Source organism: Mus musculus, chromosome 8 (assembly GCF_000001635.26).
Source record: "Mus musculus strain C57BL/6J chromosome 8, GRCm38.p6 C57BL/6J".
In the NCBI taxonomy this organism is placed as follows: Eukaryota; Metazoa; Chordata; class Mammalia; order Rodentia; family Muridae; genus Mus; species Mus musculus.
Genome location: NC_000074.6, coordinates 119,095,827 through 119,110,222, shown reverse-complemented (window position 1 = coordinate 119,110,222; position 14,396 = coordinate 119,095,827). Strand labels below are relative to the sequence as shown.

The 14,396-nt window shown below is 45.3% G+C and overlaps 1 protein-coding gene across 4 annotated transcripts in view; it reads right to left on the bottom strand.

Moving 5' to 3' along the window:
• Cdh13 (cadherin 13) overlaps nucleotides 1–14,396 on the bottom strand; it is a 1,184,913-nt gene that overhangs the window by 214,707 nt on the left and 955,810 nt on the right. The gene's annotated exons all lie outside the window — the stretch shown is intronic.

Below are 14,396 nucleotides of genomic sequence, written 5' to 3'. Positions count from 1 at the left end.
GTCTGGTGCCAAGGTGACAAATACTCTCTCATACAAAGAGAGAGTCAAACACAAGACAAGAATAGAGAAATCTTCCAACTCATGCCTGTCTCAGAATGCCAGAACTCAAAGGGACAAAAAATACTGGAGTTTTGATGCCAAGGAGTCTTCTATAGAAAACAATTCAGAAGACCCTGGAGAGAGAGCAGTGGACAGAATTGAATTCTGCCTCCCAGTTTAGACATCCATAAATAGAGATGCCACTCACCACATCTCAGCGTCATTTCTGCATCTGCTCTCTGCAAAGGTCAAAACAAATGATTCCACATGCCTATCTGGAAAACGCAGACACACATAACTCTGTCTGCTTACCACCTGCTGGGATCTGGGGCGGGGACTGGAGAAGGCAAGCAGACAGTGAGTGTGTTTGTGACTGTCACGTGTAGCCATGTAAACCTGCCGCCAGCTTTGCGCCACTTAGATGCTTGTTGCTACCTCCGCAGATATGGTGACAAGATTCTCCTAAGTGTGACTTTACAGGCACCCTCTCCTGATATCTGACTTGCTTTGTCTGTGACTCTGGCATCCCGGCACAGGCCCCCATGTGTGGTGTGACTCCTACTGTTTTGTCAACAGATCAACTGGGTAGCATTGACACCAGTCTACACTCAGAGTTATACCCTACTCCCATCACGGTGCAGCTCCCTGTCACAGTTAGTTTTAATTGTCAGCTTGCAACAACTTAGTGTCACAAATCCTCTGTGGCTGATCTTGACCATGGTTCTTCACACAAAACCCAATGGAAACCGTTATTCCTGGTCCTGGCACATATATTGGCTCTCTGGAATCTGCTGGTCCAGAGGGCACTGGAACACATTGTAAAGCCATTTGAGTCTTTTAAAAAGTTTCTCCCTATTATATTATATTAATCTATCTATCTATCCATCCATCATCTATATATTCTCTACCTATCTATCCCTTCACATACCCATCCACATATCTATCCATCCATCCATCCATCCATCCACCCATCCATCCCACTGAGCATGTGTGCCTGTATACTATGGCATAGAAGGTCACAGCTTGTGGGACTCAGTTTCCTCTACCAGGTGGGTCCGAGAGAACAACCTTAGGTTGCCAGGGCTGGGGCAGCCTCCTTTATCCTCTGCCAACCCACTTGTTCTCATTTGATTCTTACTGTGTTGTATTCTATCTCTATGCTAATTGAAGAGAAAGCCTTCTGCCCACAGCTGCCTCAAACCCAGGTGGCCACAGGAGTAGGGGCCACCTAGGCTCAGTGACCTAGAAAAAGGCCACCTGGCTATTTTATTTTATTTTATTTGGTTGGTCTTATATTTATTTTAGTAGTTTTGAAATTTCACTCTTGAATATTGTAATACGTCATTTCAATCCCACAATCATCTCCGTCTATAGTTCCATGTCCCCTCGACTCCTCAATGTCATCTCTTCTTTATTATTGTTACACACACACATGCACACACGTACGCACACACACATACTCTAACCTGATGAATCCCTTTAGTATCTCATATATGACATAAAGTATACACCCATGAAATCTTAGCAATATGGTCACCTAAATGAACCCAGCACAATGACAACAGGAGAGAAGATCCCAATATGGACAGGAGTCTCACAAAGCTTCACTCTTAGATAAAGAGCTTCGGGCAATTAATGGCTACTAAGAGAGGGAGAACCAGTCTTTTCTAGAAATCCGCTCACTCATAGGCTATTCCAATCACAATCTGCTATCCCTGTACTCACTGACACATTAGCACCCCGTCCTTACAACAGTGGGAATTGAAGCCCACATCTGGGCCAGAACAAATATGCTCAAACTTCACGGCATTTTGCTTTCCTGTGTTGAAAGGCGGCTCACTGTAGTGGTGAATTTGTTAAACCACTTTGGTTCCTGGCAGGTTCTATGTACACTGCATCCACCCAAGAGCTCTCTGGATTCTCAAATGAAAGACATACATATGTTGGTTAATTTTGATATGCCTTGATTAGCTCAATGGCTGGGCATTTCCAATCCTTCTTGAGGCTAGCTTATATTTTATTTTCTTCTGGTATTCCTGGCCTAACATCTCCTAAACCTATGTTTTATCTTTGCTGCCATGTTACTTTCTGGGCAGCCCCTCCATTGGGCTGCTTTCTCTTTCCACCTACACTGCTGGATGACTTGCCTTCTCTAGCTCTTAAATCTGACCCCTCTCCCTTTGAGTCATGGCAATTCTCCTCCCCTCCCTTGTGGTCCCTTACCCACACAATCTAAAAGTCCTGCTCCATCTTCCTGCCCAACCAATGGCTATATGGTAATTCTTTATTATCAATTAAAGCCAACTGGGGGCAGAGACCCTCAAGTCTAGAATTGGCTTTTTCTCAAAATGAAATGAGACAAAACATTAGAACTGATTCCCAACAGCTCACATCCTGCTTCTTCTGTGAGGTCACCTCCCAGATGAACAGTGGTGGTATTGATTAAACATAAGAGGGAAGACATCCATGGGAAATGGAGGTGAGACATAATGGGCTCAGATTTCAATGACCTTGGCTTTCCCTCTGTGTAACGAGGGCTTCTTCATCCACCTCGAAAGATCACCATCGAGAGTCAATTAAACATGGAACACATAATTTTGTGTCTGACATATGTCACACACAGCAGCAACCCAATAGTCTCATTTCAGGTTAGTTCTGATCATGGCCACAAGGTTAAGTTCTGGGTCTGAATGAAATGTCTGAGTTGGTTCAGGATGCCCTTTTATGTCTGCAGGTGATTCTGGAAAATGCTTGGTTTCCTTCCCACTCCACGAGGGTTCCCTGCTGAGCCTAAGGATGAGAGAACACACCCATATCCCCCACTTCTCCTGTTTCCAGCCCCTGGTACAGCTGGCAATTCCACCAGCTTCCAAGTTCTGCTGAGAGAACTGGCCGTCTCTGAGACTTCTTTCTTTAGTGTGGGGTTCTGCCCTGACAGAGAGACTCCTTCCCAGATGGACTTGCCCCCAATTTTGACACTTCCAAGGGTTGATAAGCTGAAAAGTATTAAAAACATTTTAAATGGTCACACTAGCCATCTAAGTATTTATGGGGCATTCTCAATGCTGCCCGCAGGTCCACGTCTGGACAGCACTCTCTGTTTTATTATTCTTAGGTTGGACTCATTGTTTTAATTATTGCAATCTGATGTTGAGTCAAGATTTAATTACCCGAGGTTAATCTATTTCTTAGTAATGAGGGAAACGGACTTTGCTGTCAGAAGAATGAAGGTAGACACACTGTCCGTGGCTCCCCTTCTTTTCAGATAATTGCTCTTCAGGGGGCAATAAATAACTGTGATTCAGTACACGGAGTGGCCCTCAGCTACAGACACAGGGAGATAAGTGAGAATCAATATGTCAAGCCACCACTTTTCAGCCACCTTGACCAGTGATCATTAAGGTCAGCATCTGCCAATTATGGCCTGTGGGTCAAAACCAACCTGCTGTCTAGTTTTTGATTGCTCACATGCTGAAAAAAATGCACTTAAAAAAATTCTAAAATGGTTTCACCAATCATGAGAACACTGTGTAAAAACCTTATCAGTTTTAATATTTTTGAAAAATTTCAGATATTATTACTTTCATGTATGTATATGTGGGCAGACAAACTTGATGCAGGTGCCCATGGTGGACAGGGGCATCAGAATTCCCTGGAGCTTTGGTTATAGGTGATAGTGTGCTGTCCAGTGTGGTTGCTGGGAATTGAACCTGGGTCCTCTGCAAGAGCAGTGCATGCTCTTAACCACTGAGCCATCTCTGCAGATTGCTAATGAGTCCTTAAGTCCGGAAAGACTTATCATCTGGGTGTCAATGAAAAAGTTTGCTCATCTCTGAGATGACCTAGGTCTTAAATTTGCAGCCCTGCTGGTTGTTGAACACGACAGGACAGCACCAGGTCTCCTGAAGGGCTCTAATTAACAGTCTGATGGAGTCACACGCCCGTGAGGAAAAGTGTCAGCAGGGAGGTGCTCTCTAAAACCACATAATTTAGCCCCGATCCCAGGAACTTGGAGATCTGTGTTCGGAAGCCCTGTACTACCAGTTTGTGCTTGTTTGAGGTGGAGGCTTTTTCCAAACAGCTTTATAGTGGAAACCAACCACAGCCTTGTCTGCAATCCTGTCTAGGCTGAGACCACACTCACTCACATTAAGTCAGTTGCACTCGGAGACACCCTGGCAGTTTGTGTCCAGATGTTGGGCTTCTCATTCCAGCAAAAACACTGCAAATTTAAAACCTTCTTTGCCCCATTTTTCTCTATCACGTTACACTAGAGCTCAGCCAGACCCTGTCCTAAATTAGAGGACACTCCCTAGACAGAAGCATCATGGGAGGGGGGCTCAGAAGCCTGTCATTTAACCTTAGTAACTGGAAAACCTGCTCATGAAGAAAATCAGTAATAACTCACCAATCAGTTCTTGGCTACTATGGGAAAGGGAGGGGAAAAAAAAACCTCTCTCTGAAAGAGATTACTCCTTCATTTTATTTTTTTAAGGCAATTCCACATAAAGTGAGATGAAGGGGTTTAAGATGACAGAAGAGTCCTCCACTCTCACCACCAGCTTACATCAACTGAAGCTCCTTTTTTTTTGTTGTTGTTTTTTGTTTTTTGTTTTTCGAGACAGGGTTTCTCTGTGTAGCCCTGGCTGTCCTGGAACTCACTTTGTAGACCAGGCTGGCCTCGAACTCAGAAATCCACCTGTCTCTGCCTCCCAAGTACTGGGATTAAAGGCGTGCACCACCACCGCCTGGCCTCCTTTTTTATTCCTAATGTACAAAGACCCAAAGGAAAACAAAGTGGACTGCAGAGAAAATTCCACGAATCAAAACATTTGTCAAAGTCCCAAAGATGAAGCTCTCTTAATGGCAAATCATGTCTTAACATACGCCACGAGACTACTGACTACCCAGCCAGGAGCCTACTGAGTACCCGGCCACGTAACTACCAAGTCACGTGACTACTGACTACACAGCCAGGTGGCTTATGACTACCTAGTCACGTGACTACTGAGTACCTAGCCATGAGACTACTGAGTACCCAGTCATGTGACTACTGACTACCCAGTGCCCAAAGACATACAGGAACAGGAAGCTCAAAATAGGCTGTTTATTAGCAGAAAACACAATGGCAGAACTGAGATTCAAGGTGGAGTCCCCATCACCCTCTCTGATTAGTGGGGAACTCTGAGCATCCGTTTGGTTGCTGAGCCTCCCATGTCTTTCTCATTGATGTCTCTTTGCTGGTCTTCATCATCTCTCCATCAGGGTAAGAAGCCATCCCTCCAAGTCAACACCCTGCAAACACTGTGATGAGCAGGGCAAGGTCTAATGATGGCTGCTAGCTTCCCATTTATAGCTGGAAGCCATCCCCAGAAAGGCATCCGAAGCCCTTTGCGCTCCAGCCCCAGCTTCCTGTCTCTAGACCACTCCTTCCCTCTTAGCTTCCCCAGGTTTTCCCAGCTGCTCTTCCCACTACCCAGCTCCAACAGTTCAGCCTTCTACTCTTTCCTGGGGATGAGCACCAGAAGTGCCCCACCCACTACCTCTGTGTTTGCTGTCTGACTTCTGCTTCCCTGCTAGGAAGGCGTTCCGCGGGCCTCTACAGTCTATAGGTTCAGCAGGGATTTGAAAGTGTTTGCTAAATCTCATTAACATTAATCTCTGAGCTCTGGGAATCCGGTGACCTTGGGTTTTCCCAGAACATAAAGATTCTGCCATATTCCCTGTTGTATGGTCAGGGTCAAGGCTGACTTCCTGTGGATCATGGGAAGTTGATGGCTTCCTGAATCTCCAGTCTCATTGTCAATTGCAGAATTAGTTGGTCTCAATTCGGATTTACAGCATGCTTTGGAACAAGCCAGCCATCACGACGATGCTTATCTCTCTCAGTTGTCCCCATTAGCCTCTGAGAAAAGGATGGTGGGTGTCCTCAGTGTGGCAGGAGAAGAAACAGGCTCCGAGGAAGCTGAGTGAATGGATGGTCCCAGGAAACAAAGAGCCAACCTGTTCTAGCAATTCTGTAAGTCTGACTGACTAGCACTCCAGTGGCTGGGGAGAGCTGGGCTGTCACAGGCTAGGAGCAAAGTTACCTTGGGCCATCATTACTCCTTCAGTAGTCATTGCCCAGCACTGTGAGTGACCTAATATCCTGTGACTCTGGTAAATCTATAAAAATGAGGTCCAAGAATGTCACCTGAGGCCCATTACAGACACATCCCTACTTTACTGTATCCCTCCCTGATGTTTCCAGAAAATATATTTGAAAAGTACCTTGTTTTATAATTTTACTTGCTATAAAAAACTATAAAGCTGTCATTATTTTGGAGCATGGTATCTGGGATGATTTGAATCTGTGTTCCTGAGCCATGGCCACTCGTACTTGGCTCTAGAATAAACTCTCTCTTATTCCCTTTGACACGAGAGCTGTGTTTTTACGTGGACCTCCGGAGTGTGAGGACAGTGCCTCTGCCCGTGGATCCTGGCTATCTGATCAGACTACTCCAGTTGAGCTGAAGTCATACCAAGCAGCTAGACAGGACAGTAGCTTTAGCTTAGCCAACCCACAGCTATAGAGGAGCAGTGGGGATGAAGGAGAGGCTGTTAGATGCACATAGAGGAGCAGTAGGGATGACAGAGAAGGTGTTAGATGCACTCAGGTCTCAGGTTTCTGAGAGTGAAAAGAGAGAGGAAGGCACAGCCTAAGAGCCAGGACCTCTTGTTTCTACCAAAAAAAAAAAAAAAAAAAACCCATCATCTATGGAAACCTGATGTTGCTGCAGCCCCATGTCAGACCGTAGGGTTTATCATCCCACCTCAGATGCATCCTGCCCCGATGTCTTTGCTGACACACAGAACGAGCAAAATCCCACAGTGCAGTTCACCATCTGTGTTTCATTTGCAAGGATAATGTGTCATTTTAAAAATAATAAGACCATTTATTTACATCTGCCTTTTTTCTTCCTCTATTTGCTCGGCAGTAGAGTGATAAAAAAAATGGAGAAAATTATCTAAACAAAAATATTTATGAGTAAATAGCTTATAGAGATGGCGAGGCTGTGACTATCTAATTCTGGTCCCGCCCACCAGAGCAAACAAAGACAGTGCTCCTGGCAGCGTGATTGAATTGTATGCAATTATCACCAATCTTTTAAACATGATGGTAACGAGGGAAGTATTAGCATAGATTAGGACAGCCTCGAAACATTTATTTCCCCAAGAATATGACTACTGCTTCTAATTTTTATTCATGGAATGGAGGAGATGCTATCTCTTATTTGTTCAGGCAGTTTGATCTGATACCATTTTCACAACTTCCTTCACGGGTCTTTGGAATGCGGCTACAAGACAATGTGATAACGCAGGTCATTTTACCCAAGTGCCCGATTCTCATTGGACCTCTGGGTTTGCATCCAGATTCATCAACTACTTTGTTTGCATGAAATAACTCATTGGGGACCTGGAGAGATGGCTTAGCCACTAAGAGTGCTTGCTGCTCTGTCAGAGGACCAAGGGTTAGGTCCCAACACCCATGACAGGATGGTTCATAACTGCCTGGAATGCCAGCTCTGGGGGAATCTGAGGCCCTCTGATGGGCTTCTGAGGGAAACTGTACAGGTGTAATGTGGGAAGCCACATGTGCTGTTGCAGAGTGGCGCTAGCTACTGCTGGCCACCACACATAAGTTTGGACAAACAACCAATGCGTACATATGCAGTAAAGCTTTTTGCCAAGACACTGCCTGGCCCGGGCATGATAATGAGGTTTTGAGAGTATAACCAATCAGATGTGAGACATGCAAATGAGGTATAGTGCATAACCAATCCGGGTGTGAGACACACCTCTCCTAGGCCTATATAAGCAGCACCAGTTCTGGGCTTGGGGTCTCTTCACCTCTGCAATCAAGCTCTCCCAATAAACGTGAGCAGAAGGATCCTGTTGCAGCATCGTTATTGCTGGCCAGTCCGGCGCGTGCAAGAGTGTAACACACACACACACACACACACACACACACAGATAAAAATAAATTTTCAAAGGTATTTCCGGACCCCTCTCTGTTTTCAGTTTGGACACATTCTAGAACTATCCAACTACCTCACAGCAGATAAATGCAAACAAAACTAAAAGTAAACCCTTTAACACATGGGAAGAATTCCTTAATTTTCACATTTGGCCTTAAACTTTGGGCACTGATGAAGTTTTAGGGAATCCCTTACCAGCTGCAAATAGAAAATCAAGACATCCCTGGGTCTATGATCTGGTTTAGTATGTGCATATTTCATAGGCAGGCGATCATCTGCCTAGATTATCTGCAAACTGATGCATAATAAAGAAGGTGAATTCAAACAAAGACGGGAAAGTGCTCAGCTCGAACCCCTTGAGAAGATCAAGGGCCCTTCTGCAGGGAGGTTCTTCTTTTAAGGGTTTCTTTTGGAAACTATTTCTACTTGAAAAAAAATCCCCTGACCATTAGGTGCTCTGAGTAGTTGCAAATTGTGGTCGTGTTCAGAAAATGCTGGCAGATTCCAGCTGATGAATTCCAGTCTAGCAGCCAAGATGGTCAGCTAAATAGAGCATTTATCAACCACAAGACCTTTATCTGATTTTATTTTGTAGTGCAGCCAGACATAGTTGAAAAACACAGATGGAGCTGTTTGAACGGAGTGGCTGAGTATGGCCATAGAAGAGGAGAAAACAGTGCCCCCTATGAACCCAATTTCACTGAGTAGGATACATGGTTCTTACTTTCTACAAACATTTCCCTGAATATTTCAGTTGGAGGCACACATTCCCACAGGCCCACCATTCGCTATGTGGATCAATGGACTATGCTTCAGGGCTTGGTATTGTACTTGGTACCAGGGCAGCCATCAAATGCATTCATTAGACCGATAAATGATGGCACAGAGGTAGGACTAAGCTAGCAACTGAAATAAAATAGCTTTGACTGTTTATATAACCGTGCAGGAATGAGAACCCAGTAGTATGTTCTGAGATAATATAAACCTTAGGAATATAGGTCATTTAAATATCTATCTGTCCACTTACCTAGTCATCTATCCATCCATCCATCCATCCATCCATCCATCCATCCATCCATCACTACTTACCTGCATGCATATCTACTCATGTATGCAGCTATCCATCAATTGTTTGTATATCCATGTACTTGCTCATCCATCTATCCATCCATCCACTCACCCATCCATACAACCATCCACCCATCCATCCATTCATCCATTCATCGTCTATCCATCCACCTATCCATTCCATCCAACCACCTATCAATTCATCCAGTCAGCCAGCTACCCATCCATCTGCCTATTCATCCAACAAACAAATTCTGACTCCATTACATATCTGATACCATACTTGGCCATGCAGATAGACAGATGGGTCAGAGATCTTAAGGGTCCTTGTTTTAGAAAGTATCATTTTGGTAGAATATCAGAGAAAGTCTATGCTCAAGCTTGTGATGGAAAATATATCAGATTCCCAAGTGCAACCTGTGATCTATAGACACCGAACTTCCAATCTCGAGTAGTAATCAATGGCTTCACAATTGTAGTCACTGATCTCACAAGTCAGTGGTGCTCCCCATCACTCCTCCCTTCCAGCTTAACAAGTAGCCCCTCCTTCATACTAAGAGCCGGAGAAATGCCAGGGAGCGTGCAGAGAGAACCCTCCTCCTCCTTAGAGCATAAAGACAGGGCACCTGGTTCATTTAGGAGACTTGTTAAGGTGTCCTGGGGAGTGAGGAGGAGGCAGAGGAGGATGATCAGCCACATGCAGTGGGTTAAAGGTCACCTCCTCACCGCTGCACCTCACTGTCCTTATGGTGCGCTCAGAAAGAAAGCCGGCCACGGAAACAGAGAAGACAAATAGGCAGGTTCCAAACACTTGCTCAGCATGTGACACCTCCTCTCCAATGCCAGCTCATCTGCCTCTCCCCAAAGCCAGTACTCCCAGCTGGCTCCTCCTTAGGAGATGGCTTCATGGCAGGAAACACACCACGTGGAAAATCAACATGACTTTGCTATCACCTGTGCTCACAGGAGCCAGAGGTTTAGAGTCCCCACTCTAGATAAGCTCAAAATGTACACAAGCTTTGTCTCTTCTTGAGTCAGGGCTGAGGAGCTGAGAGCAATGGGAGAGCAGCTGCTCCCAAAGGAGTTTTGATCTGTCTACACTTGTCATTGTCAACATACACACGGATACACACACATCCTTCCACTCACATATACACACATAGACATACACACACACACCCACATCCCCCCACTCACATATACACACATAAACATACATACAGACACATACACACATAGACATACACAGATACACACAGACAGACACACATACACATAGGGATACAGGCACATCCTCCCACTCACACATACACACACACACACACACACACACACACATAGACATACACACAGACACACACAGATGAACATACATACATACACAGAGACACACAGAGATATGCATGTACCTTCCATGAACATACATGCACCTTCCATGAACATACATGCACACACATACACACAGATATACAGACACATTCACACATATAGACACACACAGAGACACATACAAACACATAGACATATACATACACACACATATAGACACACACACAGACACATACAAGCACATAGATAGATACATTGATACATACTCACACATAGACATACAGGCAGACATATGGATACCCAGGGACACACACACAGACACACAGGCATGCACACACACACACACACACACACACACACACACGTATACACTCGAGGTACTGTAAGCGAAGTCAAGTGTAATTCACATCAAAGTTCATAGGTCTCATGTGGAGATTTTCTTTTCCTATTTTTGAAATAGTTTTCAAGTTATATGTTTATGGGTGTTTTGCCTACAAATATGTCTGTGGCACCATGCGGGTATCTGGCTCCTGAGGAGGCCCGAAGAGGACATCTGATCCCCTGGGACAGATATTACAGGTGGTTGTGAGTCACCATGTAGGTACTGGGACTTGAACTCAAGTCTTCTACAAGAGCAGCCAGTGCTTTTAACTGCCAAGCCATCTCTTCAGGCCTTCATCTACTATAACAACAACAACAACAACCACCATAACAACCTACTGTGAGGGTGTATGTGTACCTTGGTCAGTGTATATGTGTATAGACTGCAGGACACCCCATCTATTTCATTTGAGACAGGATCTATCTGTGGTCCAGAACTCATTAACTAGGCTAGACTGACCAGCACGTCCCAGGACTCCTCCTGTCTCTGCCCCTGCAGAGCTGGTGTTACACTCTATGCTGCCACATGCTGCTTTTTCAACATGGATTCTGGGGATCAAACCCTGGTCCTCATGCTGTGGAGGTAAGTGCTTCCCCTACTGAGCTTCCCCCTGGGGCACCAAAGCATTTTCATGAAAGAGAATGTTGCTAAGTTCTATGCTGGACACCCAGCTGGCTAAACATACCCAGAATAGGGAGGCCTCTCGGTAGCTATCTGGGAACAAAACCAGTATGGAAGTCCACCCTCTGGCTGAAGGGACCTAACACATCCACTTGAATCTTAAGACAGTAAGTAGCTGAGCACAATAAGGTTAAGATACCATGAGCCAGGGAACCTGAACATGACGGGTGGTTCCTGTCCCTTTAAGGAGCCAGCGCTGCAGCTCCTCGGGCTCAGCAGCTGGGTGCAGCCTTCCCGCTCAGCTCACATGCTGAAGTTGCAGAGTTTTCCTTCCTCCAGATTGTGTTTATGTTGCCTGCCTCAGCACTGAACTCTGGAAAACCCCGCAGAAGTGGCACTCGCCATTCATTGTCTTTGATTTTCCAATTTCAGTTCAATTGAATTTCTACTTTTTGGGGGCTGCTTGTATCTTGTGGCTAGGAATGCTTAATTCAGCTCTGTGATGATGTACTTGTTGCCTCTGAACAACAGCCACAGAGCTTCAGACCCTCTGTGTGTCCCACACAGAAACTTTAAGAATGTTCTACAGGGATCCTTTCTTTTCTTTTTTTCCCCCAAAACAAAGAGCTGCTGAGCCGGGCAAAATCATATTATTTGGCCCTGCCTCCCTCAGAAGAAATGATGGTAAGGACCTTTGGAGGGCTTAGGGTTACAGGAAGGCTGATGTGTGTGTGTGTGTGTGTGTGTGTGCGCATGCGAGAGCATGCATGTGGGTATGTGTGATATGTATGGTATGAGTGATATGTTAGAATAGCGACTCATGGCTGACTATAACACACCAGGCCAAAGCAGTTCAACATGTAAGAGGTTTTACCAGGGACAAAGAGAGTAGAGAGAGAAAGACAAAGGGGAAAAGAAAAAAGGGGGGGGGGGCAAAAGTTCTATCTTTTATATAGGCTGTGATGTAATCTGTTTGCAGGTGAGTGTGGGAAGTGGGCTCTGGGAAGGCATGTGGTCGTCATAGCAACAGGTGACATGACACCTCCATAGGACATCCTGAGTTTGGAGCAGACCTGCAAAACTGGTCTTTTGATGCCAGCAATGAGTGCTCGTGTATTCGTATGTTTGTGTGTGTCTACATGTGTGTGTCTGTGTGTGAATACATGTGTGGTAGGTGAACAAAAGGGTTCACTCTGGGAAGATTTCAATCACCCTCAAAGAAAAAGGAAATACCAGCCTGGGTGGATGGCCCAGCAGGCAAAGTGCATGCCTTTTAAGCTTAGGACCTTATAACCAAGCACAAGCCAGACACAGTGTGGTCCATGTCTGTAATCCTGACTCTGGGAAATCAGGTCAGGCAGATTGCAGGGGCTCACTGGCCCGTAGGTCTGGCTGAGACAGTAAGGTCAGTGTTTCCGAGAGAGAGCTCCATCTCTAACAAAAATAAGCAATAGAGGAAGACTCCGACCTCTGACCTCTGATGGTGTTGACTTCTGAGCTCCTCACACCTGTGTGCACATGCGTGAGCACACCTACCCACAGGCATGCTTGTGCATGCAAACACACATATCCAACCCAGTAGCCATGGAAACGGGGAGGGTCGGGAAGAGAATGGGAAAATGAACTCAAGGGAAAGGACTAAGATTTTCTACTCTCCTCTTTGTTTTTAAAACCAGAAACAATTACATTTTTAAAGCAGCCACCACAATTTAACACGAATTTCTCTTTTTCTCTCCCTTCTTGTAATTTCCCATGCTAATCTTTAGTGTCTTAGCCCTGAAGAGTAAATCTTGGGGCCATTTCAACTCAAGTCACCTCTCTCCCTCTGTCAACAAGCGTACAATTAGAACTGTCATGGTCCTTGGACTGCGCTTGGCTGTGAAGAGGCAAACACTCACAGGCTTTAATTTTTAATTTGTGATCTAGGCCAACAGAGCTTTCTGGACTTACGGTATGGTATTCTAGGCCGTCACTGGAGTGCATCAGCTTCCGATAGCCACTTGTGAACACTCAGCCCCGGAAAGGGTGAGTGTGACCCGGAAACTGTTTTGTTTTGTTTTGTTTTGTTTTGTTTTTTGTTTTGTTTTGTTTTGTTTTGTTTTTTTCAGCTTCAGTTCAATTAATCTAAAGCTTAAATGAACACATTTAAGCAGTGACTCCTTTTTTGAATGATACGGCACCAGGCCAGTAGATGCTTCAAGGAGACAGGTGACAGTTCAAGGAAATATGCACCCTGGCGTGGGTTGGCTACTGTGTGAATTTAAAAACTAGGGATGAACCAGACTTGGGGGATAGAGTAGAGTTTCAGCGGGGGCTGATCTAATCCAGACTCTTAGGAGACACACGGGACCGCTGAGAAAACAGAGATGAGAAGACATCTAAGCCCAGGATGGCTTCACTGGGAACACTGAAGTGAAATGGACCATGCTGAGCCCATTGAGGAAGGCTGGCAGTCACAAGGTGAAAATGGCATCCAGGGTCAAGCTTAGAGGCGTCTGGAATAAGGAGCTGCGTTACCAGCTCTGCTCTCAGACAGTGGGAGGGCGGGAGATGATTAGGAGCCCAAATCAGCTTCTGTGTAGTGCATGACTTCACATGAGCTACTGGGTGGACCCGGAACTTAGGAAAGGACTGGGCCACATCGGGTGGTGGCGGTGCACATGTGAGCCAACATAGAGACAAGGACCGTGCACAGGCTCAGTTTAAATGGGTCAGATGGCATTCGCTTTATCTGAGCATGATATCTCCCGAGACTCATGGTGCGAAGGGAAATGAGGCCTAAGGTTTCTCAGATGGCTCATTTTCAGAAGACTTTGACATAGGAGTTAAAGAAAGGAAATATTATACTGAAACGTTTTGTTAGGGCCCCGAATTCTAAAAGCTTTTAAAACACTGGGTGAAAGAGCAAAAAGTCAATATGGGGTTCAACAGAGGCTCAG